Source organism: Peromyscus maniculatus, chromosome 4, assembly GCF_049852395.1.
Source record: "Peromyscus maniculatus bairdii isolate BWxNUB_F1_BW_parent chromosome 4, HU_Pman_BW_mat_3.1, whole genome shotgun sequence".
Lineage (NCBI taxonomy): Eukaryota > Metazoa > Chordata > Mammalia > Rodentia > Cricetidae > Peromyscus > Peromyscus maniculatus.
Genome location: NC_134855.1, coordinates 64,748,472 through 64,763,779, shown reverse-complemented (window position 1 = coordinate 64,763,779; position 15,308 = coordinate 64,748,472). Strand labels below are relative to the sequence as shown.

At 38.4% G+C, this 15,308-nt stretch overlaps 1 pseudogene; it reads right to left on the bottom strand.

The window, feature by feature from the left end:
* Nucleotides 1-6,665: 6,665 nt before the first annotated feature.
* LOC102907020 (olfactory receptor 5D18-like) lies at nt 6,666-7,635 on the bottom strand (annotated as a pseudogene).
* Between the last annotated feature and the right edge of the window lie 7,673 nt (nt 7,636-15,308).

The following is a 15,308-nucleotide window of genomic DNA, read 5'->3' as shown; positions in this document are numbered from 1 at the left end:
TTCTGATTTCAGATATTCCTCCCAGAATGGAGGGGGAGATTCATGAGACTCATATAGTAAATAAACTGTCATATATCACTGAAGCAGAAACTTAGAAGATTCTGGAAGACCCCTTCAAGATTTATAAAGAAAAATAAACAGTTGTTTGGACTTAAGACACTGAAAAGCTTTGAGTAAATTCTTGAACCTATAGAGTAAGTTACCAGCTTTTTAAGCAGAGATTGCTGTAGCAGAAGCTTTCAAGAGTTCTCACCTACACTGACATGGGCTTTTCAGTGCTGAAGCTACTTCTGCATCGTCCCAGTTCATGTAAGCCTTTCTTCAACCTTAGTTGGTGACTCAATAAAAATCTACTGATACTCCTAGTTTGACTTTTGTGCATTAGTTGCTTAAGTTCTTGTTGTGGTAACACCCGCACTACCACCACCCATTCACTATGTCTGAACAAGGGGCTGTGGATTAAAAAACAGAGACAAAAGCCCAAAAGATGGCAGGTCATTCGCCCCAGCAGAATGTGGAATGCCGTTTATTGAAGGAGGGAGGAGGCCTTAAATGCAGGCTTACTGCACAATGGAGGATCCCTGGAGGGCAGAAGTTTGCTGCCCAATGTTCTACATTCTTGCATCTAAGCTGTTTACACCAAATCCAGACACAAAGAACCTCTGGTAAGCTTTCAGGAAGAAGGAAACCTGCAGGGAATCCGCATAGGGAGGACATCTGGTCAAGGTCAGCAAGCAAGGCCGCAGCTACCCAAAATGGGGGGCCAGGGCCCTACAAGTTCTATAGTGGGTTCCCTTTCTGAGCTGAGTAACCTGGGTATGTTTTGTGTCCCTAGAAAAAGTCTGTCACACACCAGAGACTTTAGTTGGGGTTTAATTGTCTTAATTGGGGTTTCTATTGTTGTGAAAAGACACCATGACCATGGCAACTTTTATAAAGGAAAACATTAATTGGAAAGGCTGGCTTACAGTTCAGAGGTGCAGTCCATTATCATCATGGGGAGACATGGCAGTGTGCAGGCGGACATGGTGCAGGGGAACAAGCTGAGCGTCCTATATCTGGTAGGCAACGGGAAGTCAACTGTGACACTGGGAGTAGCTTGAGCTTAGGAGAACTCAAAGCCCACCCCCACAGTAACAACTTCACATCTACTCCAACAAGCCACACCTCCTAGCAGTGCCATTCCCTAGGAGTTTTACGGGGGGCCAATTACCAACTACTACAGAGACTATATCTAAACTAAATCTAGAACCGAAGGTTTAAATCCACTATGTAGAGTGAACTTCAAAATCTCAGCAACCAAACAAAAACAAATCAAATGAAACCAAAATAAATAAATAAATAAATAAATAAATAAATAAATAAATAAGCAAACAATGCCTTCATATACACATCCAAGCCACTGCCCTGGCACTGGGGCCCCAGGGCATTGGGCGTACCTTATTGAAGAAATAGGTAATGGAGAGATGAGAAAGAGAGTGTATGTGATGGAGAGATGGGAGAAAAAGGGAAGCAGAGCCGTCTTACTCTGTGGAGAAAAGTAGAACAGGAGACCCAGAGATGGTGAGAAAAAGGCCCATAGGAGGACCTGGTACAGCCAGCTGAGGCAGTGATGAAGTCTTGGCTCAGGCTGCTGCTGTGTCTAAGTTTTCCGTCCTACTGCAGTTAGGTCTGTGTTGATGTCTGATGCCTGTGTTACCACCAAATGCCATGCAGATGTCTGTGGGCTGGGCTGCTTTTTAAACTATGTGGATGTCCAAGGGCTATATTGAACTGCTCTCACCCCTTACCAATGTTGTGCCCAGATCGTGACCCCCAGAGAGACCACCAAAGACGAGCATGCCAGAATGCAAAAGCAAGGTTTAATTCTGGATATCCAAAAGCAATACAAGCCTAGGCAGGGACTTCGTCCAATACATCCAACGCAATGGAGGCTGGAGGAAGTGCCCACCTATCTGCAAGCCCAGTTTTTAAAGGGAAAAATCACAAGTTACATCATTTAGGGGTGCTAGTACGGGTATAATTCTGATTGGCTTGTGTTTAGGAATTCCAGAAATCACAATTCAGTTTTCCTTCTAAGGAGGTAGTTGCCCACCACCATTTCTCATTGGCTGCCCCCAGATAGGATGGGGGTATCTGGTGATTACACAGTCACTATGGAAACTAGGGTTGGGGCATTCTATGGTCAAGCAGTTGCCTAGGGGGCCAGGGAGAGGACATTCCATAGTCTGGCAGCCATTACCTCCTGACTATCTTGTGACTCTGTACTTTTACACTTCCTGGTTTCTGAAATCTGAACTGACTGGTTTCAGTAACTTCTGGCCTATTCCAGTAACTTATGGCCTGTAGCTAAAAGGAGCAGTCTTAGGCCTTTAGTTTTGTGGTGAAAGCATTTTGGTCTTATTTTGGTTCCACACCAAGAGCACAGCTTGAGTGAGCTTGAGGTGGCTGGACCCACTTAGAGCCAGACAGCTCCTGCCAGGCACTGCACAGCAGTGACAGCAGTAGCATAAGGGATAGCTGGCCTTGCCCTTGGGTGGAGGGAGTAGAGGATGGGTCAAGCAGGTTAACCAACTCAGCTGCCACCCATGCCCAGATCCAGGGCCATGAGTTGGCCCACCCCAACATCTCCCCAACCTATGATCTTCTGAAGTATGTGAAGGGACTGTTTTTGCAGAACCATAGCCACAGGATCTCCATGACTTGGGGCAACAGCAGGATATCCAAGAGGAGTTTCAGTGTAGGTCCAGTGCTGATAGTGTAGCAGAAGCCAAGAGGCCTTGGACCAGACCAATGATTCATTTCAATGAACATTTGCAAGTAAAGCTAGGCAAAGGGTATACTGTATGACACATTGCAGCTCCCAATGCCACTACTACAAAAGAATATGTGATGGTGAAGTGGGAAAGACAGAGGAGCAGAGTGGTAAAAGTATAGCAGAACTGGAGATGCAACTGGTATGAGAGAAGATTGCAATTGACAGAGGAGCAGATCATTGCCCAGAGGAGTTAGCAAGATTTATTTATTTATTTATTTTATTTTATTTTGAGGAGGAGGTTACAAGGATGGAGGACAGATATAGAAGGACTGAGCAACGGGAGTGGGACTAGGGTGTATGATGTGAAATTCACAAAGAATCAATTGAAATTTATGTTAGATAAATAAATATTGACAGAAGAGAAAATGCCTTCTGATAATAAAATAACTGAAAAACCAAATAAACCTGCTACATAAGAGAACATGCCACATGCAAGAAATAAAAATTCAACATCAGAGAAGTGAAAATCTATTCACAGTGGGAAATCACCTCATTGCAATTAGAAAGGTTGTTGTCAAAAAGAAGGAAAAAAATAAGGAATGCTGAGAAACATATGAAGAAAAAAAAATCTTTGCAGTGTTAGTAAAAATGTAAATTAGAATAACAATTAGGGAAAAAATGAAGAAGTTTCTCAAAAACAAACAAAATAAACCTTTTTTTAAGTGATATGCTTTCCTAATCCCAGAACATAGAAGGTGAAGGCAGGAGGTTTTTGAGTTTGAGACCATGTTGGGCTACATAATGACATTCCATTTCAAAATAGGTCAAACAGAATGAAACAAAACTAGTGAAGCTAAAAATTACACTATATCACTCAGAAATCTTTTTTTTTTTTTTTTGGTTTTTCGAGACAGGGTTTCTCTGTGTAGCTTTGCGCCTTTCCTGGAGCTCACTTGGTAGCCCAGGCTGGCCTCGAACTCACGGAGATCCGCCTGGCTCTGCCTCCCGAGTGCTGGGATTAAAGGCGTGCGCCACCAACGCCCGGCTTCAGAAATCTTAATACAAAGTAAATGAAGTAAATGTTCCTAATAAAGTCATTCGGCCAACCATCAGAGTTATCTGAAAGTTCCAGCTCAATGATAGCTGAAGTCATGCTCACATTGTCAAGAATATGATCCCAGTGCACATCAACAGATAAAGAATATGTATTAACACAGTAGAGCACTTGACATCCATAGGAACAAGTGAGGTATGTGTAATTTATGACACATAGATTGAACTGAAAAGGATCCTATGAAACATAGTTAGCCACACCCAGAAAGACTGATCATGCTTTATCTTTATTCACAGGTTTGATATAAACCACTGGTCTCTTATAATCTGAGAGTAGAATGATCATTGCTTGGCTATACAAACAAAAGCTGTTCACTTGCATATTTGGCTTTTGTTGTTTATATCAAAATATAATTTTTCAAGGAGGACAGAAGTAAACACAGGCTGTGTATTAAAGTGAATGCTAGTCTTGGGTTTAAAAGTTAAATAATTTCTAAGTAATGCATTGTAACAGATAAAACTGAAAAGTCAGAAAAACAGAAATTCATACAATAGGAAAGGAATTCCATCAGACAACCAATTCCAAAAATATTTTCTTATTATTTTCTAATTCATATTCAATGAAAATGTGTTGTTTATTTAAAATGTATATCAAATAAACATTTTTATAATTTCCATAAATACAAATTAACTTGATCAACTAACTTTATTGAGCTTTTGTATCATTATATTCCAGATTATATACTTGTTCATTTTTCCATTTTTACTTTTTGTTTTATTTTGTACCTTTTTTGTTTGTTTGTTTGTTTGGGAGGTCCCCAGGCAGTGGGACTGAGACCTGTCACTGGTACATGAGCTGGCTTTTGGGAACCTAGAGCCTATGTTGGGACATTTTGCTCAGCCTTGGTGCAGGGAGGAGGGGACAGGACCTGCCTCAACTGAATCTAGCAGGCTGGGCTGACTCCCCAGGGGAGACCTTGCCTTGGAGGAGGTAGGAGTGGGGGATGGATTGGGAGGGAGGGCTGGGGCGTGGGGGGAAGATGGGAGAATCCATGGCTGATATGTAAAATTAAATTAATTATAAAATAAAAATATATATAATAAAAAAAAGATTTTTTTTTATTCATTCCACATACCAACCACAGGTCCTTTTTTCAAAACATATATTTTTTAGCACATTTATTTGCACCAGTGGCTGTGGCACACGCCTTTAATCCCAGCACTCGGGAGGCAGAGGCAGGCAGGTCTCTCTGAGTTAAAGGTGAGTGCTAGGACAGCCAGGACTGTTTCACAGAAAAACCCTGTTTGGGAAAAAAAAAAATTATATTTGCTCCATCAGACTGATAGTCACGTAAAATCATACACATTCATATTGGGTTCTGAAAGGGACACTTGTAGGAGATAGTTCAACCAAGTGGGTCAATGACATAAAATCTCACATTTTTATCACCTGGGAAATAGGACATAATGACTGGTTTTTTCTTTCTTTTGAGTAATAGTCTGTAAGTAATAAATTTACAACATTTCAGACCATAATCAACATTTTATTTAAGATAAATTAGAATTAATTTGACAAAGACAGATAAAATTCAGTGAAAAATTATTCAGAGGTTGATATTTTTTCTTACATCATCTAAGTAGAATAGTATTGTTACAGAATAGAATAGTATTGTCTACAGGCTGGATAGACAAATATGAAAATACAACCAATCATTTAGGACTTTAAGATTCTATTATTCATTATCACACTTACTTAAAGTATATTTAGGATAATGAAATCACCTCACACAAGTTTCTGTTCAGGTCATCCTCATATATGCACGACAAAACACATGCACACAGCAGAGGAAGGAAAATGTACATGAGTCATAACAGCTTTGTTCAATGAAATAACTATCAGATTTTGAACTAAGTAGTATATTCTTACTCATGATTTCATTTATGAATTTTTAACTCCTGAATAAAACTTCTTTTTGCCTCAAATTGAACTCTGAAAATTCAGCTCTCACATTTGGCAATCATGTTGGTGAAACTTCATGAGTGTGGCTTTTGACATTTTTAGGAGACACAGTCTCCCAGCAAACTTCCCTTTCCTCTGTCTCTTACAATCTTTCTGACCCCTCTTCTTCAGTGTTACCAGAGTGTTTGGTTTAAGACTGCTTCGCAGATATACTCACTGAGATTGAGCTATACATCTCTGTTTTTTTATTGCTTGTGGTTTTCTGTAATAATACCCCACTGTTGCCAAGAGAAAGTTTTTGTTTCTTTTGTTTTGTTTTGGATAAGAATATTGTCTAATAAAAAAAGAAAAAAAGTAACAAAGTTAAAGAAAAAAGTTTAGCTCTCTGCTTTCCATTACTATTTTTAAAAGAAAATATTTTATAATTTAAAATGTTCTTCTGAAACATTTTTTCTCAATCTTTTTGAGAATAGGTGTGTTCATTACTTCACAATGGGCATGCACTTCATTTATATAACATCAATACTAACTCTGCATTCTTGAGACAATAATTATATCTATTCTAACTGATATTTGTTTACTTAAAGCACAAATGAATACATTTGAGAAATCCATTTGCTTGAGTTATATTATGAAGTAAAAATATGGAATTGATACTAACCTAATTATACATTGCAACCCACAAAGCAGTTATGCTATCTTTAATCTTTTAATCAGATTCTACAGGTAATAATTTTACATGTTTTATAATTACTGTATTGCATATCACAGAGATCCTGATTTTGTTGTGCAAGGAAAGGAAAGAACCAATGTTATATTATACAAAGTTTATTCTGTTTAATGAAAAAATTAGTTCTACCAAATGCAATATACTTAAGAATAAATTCTTACACATTATTTATACATCAAAGTTAAAATTCTAAAGAAATGATTGAGAAAAGATAAAAGTTTGAAGTTAATAATTTTGCTAACTATGTCTTTGACATCCTTATTTCTCAGACTGTAGATAAGGGGATTCAGCATGTGGATCACTACAGTGTAAAGCACAGGGGCCACTTTGATTGTGTGCCTAGAATTCTTGTAGCTGGGTACACAGTAGAGAAATAATACGGTACCAAGGAAAATGGTGATGGCTTTCAGGTGAGAAGCACAGGTAGAGGAAAGCCTTGCTGCATCTACTACCAGAATGCTTCTTCAGATGGTAATAACAGTGAACACATGGAAATGAAGAGAAGTGTGCTTACAGCACTAAAGGAGGAAAAATGAATAGGAGCAATTGACTGACTTCAGTATCAGAGCAAGCAAAGCAGAGTAGTGAGGAAAACTCACAGAAGAAATGATCAATTGTTGAAACCAACAAAAGATAATTGGACAGAAGAACTGATCAAAATCATGGAGCATGTGAATGCACAGGATCCTTACAACCAGCCCAACACAGAGTTGCTATGACATGGCTGCAATATAAAGAATGGGGTTACAGATTGCCACCAACCAGTCATAGGACATCACTGTTAGCAAAAATGATTCAGTAACTATGAAGGTACAAAAGAAAAAGTATTGCACTATACATTATCAAAATGAAATAGGTCTCTCTCTCTTTTGCAACAAGGTTCACCAGCATTTTGGGAGCAATGACAGAGAAATAACAGAAATGCACAAAGGAGAGGTTCCCGAAGAAGAAGTACATGGGAGTGTGCAAATTGGGGTTAATTCTGATTACGGGGATCATGCCAATATTGCCTACCACAGTGATGTTGTAGATGGTGAGAAATACTAAGAAGAGAGGGTCTTTCAGTTCTGGGTCATCTGAGAAGCCCAAGGGGGTGAACACGGCATCACTGTTATTTAAATCTGACAGCAACATGGCTTCTATTTTTCAGAGTACAATGTTTCTTCTGAAAAGGAAAATATTGAACTTGAACCTGAGTGGAGCATCATAGGGTTTGAGCAAGTGTCAGATACCTTAGCAACTGAGTACTTATTATCACATCTGCGATATCTTGATAGAGTTTTGATATAACCCTCTTCAAATCCTCATAAAACAATTAAACTATTGGATTCAATTTTAATTTCTCAGGTACAAAATTTGGTCTTTACAAATATCCTAAATTAAATTATAGTAATTATGTTTATTTTAAATTAGTAATGCATATATGCTTTCATCCTGCCATAAAGCTTCATACAAATTACCAAAAAATTATTTATGACAGATATATAATATATCAAAAACATACCATATTTCTAAACTAATTAAAGTGGACATACTAATATATATATTGTTCATATATGTATTAGTAACGGTACATGATAATAGTCATAAAAGTTGAAACTTTGTTTATATCACTATTTTTCTAGTTGTTTCATTGTGACTTACACTGTGTCTTTCACAGTGAAATCTGATCTCAAAATAAACCTTAATATCTTTTTTGTAGCTGATCTTCAGCATATAGTTTCTAATAACACATCATTGAATGTTGTCCAAATGAAATACCCGAATCATACAGGATTGTGCAATGATTATAATGGGATTGTATTCTACTTATTATATAAGTGAAAAATAGAAACCAGAGAAAGCTACATGCAGAATCCAGATTCTCAAAATGAATGCTGTATATGCAATTATCACCCATATCACTCCTATCCTCTAAACTAAGATACATTCCCTGTTATGATTATTTCTGCACTAAAGGAGAAGAGATGGAAAAGTAACCCTTCCTGGCTTGATACTTTATTTAATCTGGAACAATGTGGAACTTTTGTGGCAATCTACTCACCAGGGTATCTCTGTCTTTGGTATCTTAGGCATGTCAGAAAACTAGAAAATTTATAAAAATAATCCAATGGCAGTGATAATATCACAGACATATTCTAGATTACATCATTAAAACATGTGAACTTATATTAAAAGTAAACTCATAGATCAAAGTATCTCTAACCTCATCAGAGAAAATTCCTGCAGTAGAAGGGAACAGGGGGGCCACCAACTGGTCATTGTGCAGAGAACAAGTAACTATAGAGTCCCAGGCCTACATTGAAAACTTATTATACCCCTAACCTCAAGACTCGGGGATTCTTGAGGAAGAGGGGGGTGAAAGGAGGGGTATGAAAGATTGTAAGAGCAAAAGGGTGTAGATAACTTCAAGGAAATAGTCTTTTCCATATACAACATAATAGTACACATATGAACTCCCTGCCATTGTGACCGCATTCACAAGACCTATACAAGTTCCCAAGAGACTAAATCCTACCATGACAGAAGTGAAGGGTTCACAACACGCTCCCAAGGTCGCATATACCAGGCAGACACTTCCGCCTAGCCAGTTCCAGGTCAGGATAGGCATTTTCAGGTCAGGGCATCTCTCATAACCAGGATGCCCAGCGGACCTGGACACTTCCGCCTAGCCAGTTCCAGGTCAAGATAGCCATTTCCAGGTCAAGGCATCTCACGTGACCAGGATCCATGACATTTCATGGCGACGTAAGCGTGCATAGATCACATGGCCACATTGCTATTTGTCCCTGTGCTTTATCCAACTTTGGTTTCAACAATTCTCGCTCATATAAACCCTCCTCTTTCTCACTAATTAGACTCCTAGCGCTCCACCCAGGGCCTAGCCGTAGATGTCTGCATCCAGATTCCTCAGTCCTTGGATGGGGTTTCTGGCACAACTATTAGGGTGTTTGGCCATTCTATCACCAGAGTAGGTCAGTCCCGGCTGTCTCTCGACCATTGCCAGCAGTCTTTTGTGGGGGTATCTTTGTGGATTTCTGTGGGCCTCTTTAGCACTTTGTTTCTTCTTTTTCTCATGTGGTCTTCATTTACCATGGTTTCCTATTCCTTGTTCTCCCTCTCTTTCTTGATCCAGGTGGGATCTCCCGCTCTCTTTCCATCGACCCTTGCCGTTCATCGCTCCCACTCATGTCCAGGCTGTTCATGTAGATCTCAGCCATTTCTCTGTCTTTGGGTGATTCCCGTGTCTTTCTTGGGGTCCTGTTTTCCAGGTAGCCTCACTGGTGATGTGAGTAGCAGTCCAATCATCCTTGTTCCACATCTAGTATCCTCCTATGAGTGAGTACATACCATATTTGTCTTTCTGAGTCTGGGTTACCTCACTCAGAGGGGCCCCCAACTGGATCAGGCCCTGTGAATAGGCGAAACAGTTGATTGGCTTGATCTGTTTGGGAGGCATCTAGGCAGTGGTACCAGGTCCTGGGCTCGCTGCATGAGATAGCTGTTTGAAACCTGGGACTTATACAGGGACGCTTGGCTCAATCTGGGAGGAGGGGACTGGACCTGCCCGGACTGAGCCTATCAGGTCGAACTCAGTCCTCAGGGGTGGCCTTGATCTGGAGGTGGTGGGAATGGGGGGTGAGCTGGGGGGAAGGGGAGGGGGGCAGGAAGTGGGAGAACAAGGGAATCTGTGTCTGTTATGTAGAACTGAATAGTATTGTAAAATAAAAGAAAAAAATAAACAGGATAAAAAAATAAAAAATAAAATAAAAAAATAAATTAATTAAAATATTCTTTTAATTGTTCTTTTAGTTATATTTTGGGCTAATAACATCTTTACCTAAAATATGTTTTATATTGGTTTGTTTTCAAATGATATATTTTGTCTCTATGTACCCTAGGGGATTTGAAAAATAAATATTTTGTTTGTTGATTAAAAAAAAAGAATAAAACTATTCAATATCAAAAAAAAATAGAGGAAAAGACAAATAAAGCAGAAGAAAACAATAAATTCCTAAAAGAAAGCCATGAAAAAGCAATGAAACGGATGAGGGAAAAAGTCCAAGACCTGAGAAGGGAAATAGAAAAAAAAGAAGAAGACACAAACAGAGGGAATGCTAGAAATAGAAAATCTGAGTAAAAGATCCGGAACTTCATATGCAACTATAACCAACAGAATGCAAGATATGGAAGAGCAGATCTCCGGTACTGAATATACTGTAGAAGAAATAGATTTATCAGTCAAAGAAAACACTAAAGCCAACAAATTCAGGACCCAAAATGTCCAGTACATATGGGACACCATGAAAGACCAAACCTACAAATAATAGGGATAGAGGAAAGAGAAAAATATCAACTCAAAGGCACAGAAAATATATTCAACAAGATCATAGAAGAAAACTTTCCGAACTTAAAGAAGAAAATGCCTAAGAAAATGCAAGAACCCTATAGAACACCAAACAGCCTAACCCCCCCAAAACAGTCCCCTTGCCACATAAAAATTAAACAACTAAACCTACAGAATAAAGAAAGAATATTAAGAACAGCAAAGGAAAAGGCCAAGTGACTTAAAAAGGCAAACCCATCAGAGTAACACCCGATTTCTCAATGGAGACTTTGAAAGCCAGAAGGACCTGGACAGATGTAATGCAGACACTAAGAGACCATGGATGTCAGCCTAGAATAATATACCCAGCAAAACTTTCAGTCATCATAGACGGAGTAACAAGACATTCTAAGACAAAGCTAGATTTACACAATACTTATCCACAAACCCAGCCCTACAGAAAGCACTAGAAGGAAAATTCCAACCTAAAGAAGTCAGATACACCCCTGAAAACACAGGCAACAGATAACACCACAGCAGTAAACCCCAAAGAAGAGAAGTACACACACTCTACTATCAAAACAAACAAACAAACAAAAAAAAAACAGGCATGTATAATCCCTGGTCATTAATACCCCTTAATATCAATGGACTTAATTCACCTATAAAAAGACACAGGTTAACAGAATGGATACAAAGCAGGACCCATCTTTCTTTTGCATACAAGAAACACACTTCAAATTCAAAGAAAGACACTACCTAAGAAAAAAAGGCTGGGAAAAGACTTTCCAATCAAACGGTCTTAAGAAACAAGCGGTGTAGCCATCCTAATATCCAGCAAAATAGACTTCAAACTAAAAGCAATCAAAAGAGATCAAAAAGGGCATCACATACTCATCACAGGAAAAAAATCCACCAAGATGAAGTTTCAATTTTGAACATTTATGTACCCACATATGTAAAAGAAACATTACTAAAGATTAAACCACATATAAAACCCCACACATTAATAGTGAGAGACTTCAACACCCCAAATTCACCACTGGACAGATCTGCCAAATCGAAACTTAAAAGAGAAATAAAGGACTTAACTGATGTCATGACCCAAATGGACTTAATTGATGTCTACAGAACATTCCATCTTAACAAAAAAGAATATACATTCTTCTCAGCACCCCATGGAATCTTCTCTAAAAATGACCACACACTTGGTACAAAGCAAATCTCAACAGATACAAAACAACTGGACTAACCTCCTGGGTTCTATCAGACTACCATGGTTTAAAGTTAGATTTCAACAACAAACTACAGAAAGCCAAAAATCTCATGGAAACTGAATAATGCTCAACTGAATCACCAATGGGTTAAGGCAGAAATAAAGAAAGAAATTAATGATTTTCTAGAGATCAATGAAAATGAATATACCACATACCCAAACTTATGGGACACTATGAAAGCAGTGTTAAGAGGGAAATTCATAGCACCAAATGCCCACATAAAGAAGTTGGAGAAATCTCACACTAGTGACTTAACAGCACATCTGAAAGCTGTAGAATAAGAAGAAACAAAGTCACCCAGGAAGAATAAATGCCAGGAAATTATCAAATTGAGAGCTGAAATCAATAAAATAGAAACAAAGAGAACAATACAAAAAATTAATGAAACAAAGAGTTGGTTCTTTGAGAAAATCAACAAGATAGACAAACCCTTATCTAAACTAACAAAAAGTCAGAGAGAGAGGATCCAAATTAACAAAATCAGAAATGAATATGGGACATAACAACAGACAATGAGGAAATCCAGTGAATCATCAGGTCATAATTCAAAAACCTCTTCTCCACAAAAATAAAAAATCTAAAAGAAATGGATAATTTTCTGGATAGGTACCACATACCTAAGTTAAATCAAGACCAGATAAACTATTTAAATAATCCAACAACCCCTAGGGAAATAGAAACAGTCATTAAAAGACTCCCAACCAAAAAATGTCCAGGACCCGATGGTTTCAGCACAGAATTCTACCAGATCTTCAAAGAAGAGTTAATACCAATAATCTTTAAATTGTTACACACAATAGAAACAGAAGAAACATTACTAAACTCCTTCTATGAGGCTATAATTACCCTGATTCCTAAATTAAACAAAGATTCAACAAAGAAAGAGAACTACAGACCGATCTCTCTCATCAACATTGATGCAAAAATACTCAATAAAATACTGGCAAACAGACTCCAAAAACAAATCAAAACAATTTTTCCACCATGATCAAGTAGGCTTCATCTCACGGATGCAAGGGTGTTTCAACATACGAAAGTCCGTCAATATAATACACCATATAAACAAACTCAAAGAAAAAAACCACATAATCATCTCACTAGATGCTGAAAAGGCATTTGAAAAACCCAACACTCCTTAAAGATAAAGGTCTTGGAGTGATCAGGAATACAGGGAACATACCTAAACATAATAAAGGCAATTTACAGCAAGCTGACAGCCAACATCAAATTAAATGGAGAGAAACTCATAGCAACTCCATTAAAATCAGGAAAAATGCAAGCTATCTGCTCTCCCCATACTTATTCAATATAGTTCTCGAAGTTCTAGCCAGAGCAATAGGACAATATAAGGAGATTAAGGGGATACAAATGGGAAAGGAAGAAGTCAAGCTGTTGCTATTTGCAGATGACATGATAGTATACATGAGTGACCCCAAAAATTTGACCAATGAACTCATACAGCTTACAAACACCTTCAGCAACATATCAGGATATAAGATCAACTCAAAAAAAAATCAGTAGCCCTCATATATACAATTGACAAACAGGCTGAGAAGGAAATCAGAGATACATCACCCTTTACAATAGCCACAAATGATATAAAATACCTTTGGGTAACTCTAACTAAGCAAGTGAAGGACCTATATGACAAGAACTTTAAGTCCCTGAAAAAAGAAATTGGAGAAATTTAGAAAATGGAAAGAGCTCCCATGCTCGTGGATAGGCAGAATTAACATAGTAAAAATGGCAATCTTACCAAAAGCAATCTATAGATTTAATGCAATCCCCATCAAAATACCAACATAATTTTTCACAGATCTGGAAAGAATAATACTCAACTCCATATGGAAAAACAAAAAACCCAGGATAGCCTAAAGAATCCAGTACAATCCAGTTACTCTGATCCTGATAGAAGAGAATGTAGGAAGTAGTCTTGAATGCATTGGCATAGGAGATCACTTCCTAAATATAACACCAGTAGCACAGACACTGAAAGAAACAATCAATCAATGGGACCTCTTAAAACTGAGAAGATTTGTAGAGTAAAGCACATGGTCAGCAAGACATAGTGACAGCCTACAGAATGTAAAAAGATCTTCACCAACCCCAAATCTGACAGAGGGCTGATATCCAGAATATATAAAGAACCCAAGAAATTAGACATCAAAATACCCAACAATCCAATTAAGAAATGGGCTATAGAGTTATAGAGAGAATTCTCAACAGACGAAGCTCAAATGGCTGAAAGACATTAAAGGAATTGCTCAACATCCTTAATAGTCAGGGAAATGCAAATAAAAACGACTCTGAGATAACACCTTACACCAGTCAGAATGGCTAAGATCAAAAACACTGAAGACAGCTTATGCTGGAGAGGATGTGGAGCAAGGGGAACTCTCTTCTACTGTTGGTGGGAATGCAAGCTTGTACAGCCACTTTAGAATTCAATATGGCTTTTTCTTAGAAAATTAGGAATCAATCTCCCCCAAGACCCAGCTATAACACTCGGGCATATTCCCAAGGAGTGCTCAATCATACCACAAGGACACATGCTCAACTATATTCATAGCAGCATTATTCAGAATCACCAGAACCTGAAAACAACCTAGATGCCCTTCAACTGAGTAATGGATAAATAAAATGTGGTACATATACACAATGGAGTACTACTTAGCAGAGAAAAACAGTGCCATCATGAGGTTTGCAGCAAATGGATGGATCTAGATAAAAATCATCCTGAGTGAGGTAACCCAGACTCAGACAGACAAACATGGTATGTACTCACTCATAGGAGGATACTAGATGTAAAACAAAGGATGACTAGACTGCTACTCACAACTCTAGAGAGGCTACCTAGAAAACAGGACCCCAAGAAAGACACAGGAATTGCCCAATGACAGAGAAATGGGTGAGATCTACATGAACAACCTGGACGTGAGTGAGCGTAATGAAGGGCAAGGGTTGAGGGAAAGAGAGCTTAGGGAAGCGAGAGATCCCAGCTGCATCAAGAACAGAGAGAGAGAACAAGGAATAAGAGACCATGATAAATGAAGACCCCATGGGAATAGGAAGAAGCAAAGTGCTAGAGAGGCCCACAGAAATCCACAAAGACACCTCCACAATAGACTACTGACAATGGTCAAGAGAAAGCCTGAACTGGCCTATTCTGGTGATAGGATGGCCAATCACCCTAGCTGTCGTGC